At 42.9% G+C, this 3415-nt stretch overlaps 1 non-coding gene across 1 annotated transcript; it reads right to left on the bottom strand.

Moving 5' to 3' along the window:
* Positions 1 to 2817: 2817 nt before the first annotated feature.
* LOC115895318 lies at positions 2818 to 2936 on the bottom strand. Its single transcript, XR_004055529.1, has one exon. It is a non-coding gene; the product is annotated as a 5S ribosomal RNA (ribosomal RNA).
* Between the last annotated feature and the right edge of the window lie 479 nt (positions 2937 to 3415).

Here is a 3415-nt window from a genome sequence, read left to right as displayed (position 1 = left end):
CGGAGCTTGCAGTGAGCCGAGATAGCGCCACTGCACTGCAGCCTGGGCGACAGAGCGAGACTCCGTCTCAAAAAAAAGAAAGTTTATTGATGAATAGGTACAGAAAATAAATGTACAAAATGTATATGAGATTCTCGTTCTGATGACATACATTTAAACATGTTATTTATTGCTTCACGTATTACTTCAACAAATATTAAATGTCAAATTTGTTTGAGGCTCGAATCAAACATGCAGAATGCTGAGAATAAAGAGATAAGACATGCGTAATCCTTACCCTTGAGGAAACAAAATATGTTTCTTTTAGCTAGGCAGATGAAATTAGTAAAACCTGGGGCATGAGATGAGTTATACAGAAGAGTTTAGCCTTTTCCCAAAGACTCTGGAAAGCAGGTAGAGAATCTGGTTCATGTAATTACAAGTTTATATAGGAAATATTACTCTGGTTTCAGGTAAAAATGAAGGGGGGGGGGAAAAGAGTGAGAGTGAAGTGTGGAGATCAGAATGAAGTTGATACAGTCAGGCCAGGCGCAGTGGCTCACGCCTGTAATCCCAGCATTTTGGGAGGCCGAGGTGGGCAGATCACGAGGTCAGGAGATCGAGACCGTCCTGGCTAACACAATGAAACCCTGTCTCTTTTAAAAATACAAAAAAATCAGTTGGGCGTGATGGCGGGCGCCTGTAGTACCAGCTACTCGGGAGGCTGAGGCAGGAGAATGGTGTAAACCTGGGAGGCGGAGCTTGCAGTGAGCCGAGATCGTGCCGCTGCACTCCAGTCTCGGCGACCGAGCGAGACTCCGTCTCAAAAAAAAAAAAATGAAGTTGATACAGTGAAAGGTGGGATATGATAGCTCCCAAATCACGGCTCATGAATATGAATTAAGGAAACGATGAATTTTAGAAATATTTATGATGTGAGCTTGCCTAATTTGGTTAGTAGATATTGCAAAGATAAGAAAGAAAAAAGAGATTTAAAAAAGTTTTATAGCAAATTAATTGGGCACCAACTTAAACATTTAACCAATTTTTCATATAGTCTTGAAACAACCTAGAAGTTTCACTTGTCAGTTCATGTATGTAGTATCATAATGAGTCAACTGATGTTATTGTGTTGATTTAGTATTTAATACTTTAAATAAGAAATAGGAGGCAATAGTTTGTATTATGAAACTTGTCTCAACCTGCACAGAAAAGGTTTTGAAACCTAATATATTAGCTATTGCTTAAAACAATACATTATCTCATGTATTCTGTGTCATGAGTCGAGGAATAATTTAGTTAGCGTCCCGTTTAGAGTTTAGCAAAGCTGCAATCAATATGTTAGCCAGAGTACTAGTCTCATCTAAGGCTCAACTGGAGAAGGAACTTTGTTTAAGCTCATGTGATTGTTGGCAAAATTCAGTCTTCTTGCAGGTTATCGGACTGAGGGTTATGACTTTTTTTACCAGCTGCTGGACAGAGGCCACCCTCGGTTGTCATGTGGCCCTCTCCATATTCTAACTCACAAGATGCTCCAACCTCCCGCCTGGGCGCCCCAGTGGCGCGAACCAGAGTGCGCCTGCGCACGGGCCTTAGCTGGGAGAAGCGCGGCCACACTGAGAGTCACGTGGTGCGGTACGCTGGGAAGCCGCCCCGCCTCTCCAAGACCTCCCTGCCCCGTCCCGCCCCGCCCCTTTCCGGGCGATAAGCTCTGAGCCGCTCTGAACTGCGAGCTGCGCAGGGTGGCCAGGGGTGAGTGTCCACGAGGGTCGTGCGTCACGCAGACCAGGACGGGTCCGCGCTGGGGCGCCGGCTGTCAGTATGCCTTGCAGGGACCAGGGGACAAAATGGCGGCGGGGTGCGCCTCTTTAACTTTCACAGTACTTTATCACTCTTAAACTTGAAGTCAGTTTCAGACTTGTTTATTTTTCACATTCTATTTATTTGAAACCGACAAAAAGCAAGAAAACATTGAAAATACACCAATGGCAGCTGGTTTCTTAAAAGCCAGCAAGGGAAATAATGTCTCCTAGGAAGACAGCTGTTACAATCTTACGTGTCATAATTACATATAGCATGTCACTTTTGTTGTGCTCTACAGGCTGGAACAAAGTCACAAGTCTGACCTAAACTCAAAGGTAGAAGAGTATGCAAGAGCAAAAGCATGAGATGGAAACCATGGGGCCATCTTAGAGTCTGTCTGCCGCAGAAAGATGAACACAAATCCTGTGAGTCTCTAGATTGTGTTTTTTCTATAAACATACCTTTCTTGTTTTAACCTGTCTTACATGTTTGCTTTTCAGTATCTCAAAATTGTGTTTGTAGACTTCAAATAAGTAATTATCCAGATATACTTGACTCAGAAAATACAACATTATTTTCCAAAGCAGTGAAAATTGTGCTTTGCGGCTCTGGGGATGGTACTTTGAGGAAAAAAAAAAAAAAAAAAAAAAAAGCTTAGAAAAAATTGTGCGTAAGTATCAGGGTGTCTTGTAATTCAATTGAAATTCTTTCTTTTTTTTTTTTTTTTTTTTTTTTTTGAGACGGAGTCTCGCTCTGTCGCCCAGGCTGGAGTGCAGTGGCTGGATCTCAGCTCACTGCAAGCTCCGCCTCCCGGGTTTATGCCATTCTCCTGCCTCAGCCTCCCGAGTAGCTGGGACTACAGGCGCCCGCCACCTCGCCCGGCTAGTTTTTTGTATTTTTTAGTAGAGACGGGGTTTCACCGTGTTAGCCAGGATGGTCTCGATCTCCTGACCTCGTGATCCGCCCGTCTCGGCCTCCCAAAGTGCTGGGATTACAGGCTTGAGCCACCACGCCCGGCAAGAAAGCAAGCGAAAAAGCCTACAGCACCCGGTATTCCCAGGCGGTCTCCCATCCAAGTACTAACCAGGCCCGACCCTGCTTAGCTTCCGAGATCAGAGGAGATCAGGCGCGTTCAGGGTGGTATGGCCGTAGACTGAAATTCTTAAAGCTTCTTTTTATTCTAATATTCTTTGTGTAATCCCTGATGAGTATTCTGTGTATGTGGTAACACAAACAGGCTTAAATTTGGGACAATTTTTAATACTGACTGAAAAGAAATTTATAGAAGAGGTGAAAGAGCTGTTCTTACTGTTGCTTGTTCATCTTTTCTACTAAGTCTTATTGAGCAGAATAAGAAAATAACTCCTAATACACATCACATAAGCAATGCATATAGACTACCTGTATTGTCATTCATAAAATTTGTCTCTAACAACAACTATGTCAAAGCTATGAATGTTGCATCCCATTTAGTCTTCTGTAATGCTTCTCATTCCTTAATTCACTATTGGCCGTGTTCTTGCCTATCTAAGACCAATTACAAAGATAGTTTACTTTCATTTTTTTCTCCCGTTGCCATAGTATCACATCATTTAGATAGAGCAGCAACTCCCAAGTGTTCCTATAATTATTT

This window comes from Rhinopithecus roxellana, chromosome 20 (genome assembly GCF_007565055.1).
Source record: "Rhinopithecus roxellana isolate Shanxi Qingling chromosome 20, ASM756505v1, whole genome shotgun sequence".
NCBI classification, from domain to species: domain Eukaryota; kingdom Metazoa; phylum Chordata; class Mammalia; order Primates; family Cercopithecidae; genus Rhinopithecus; species Rhinopithecus roxellana.
The sequence above is the reverse complement of the archived record's forward strand: the minus strand, read 5'-3'. Positions and strand labels throughout refer to the sequence as shown.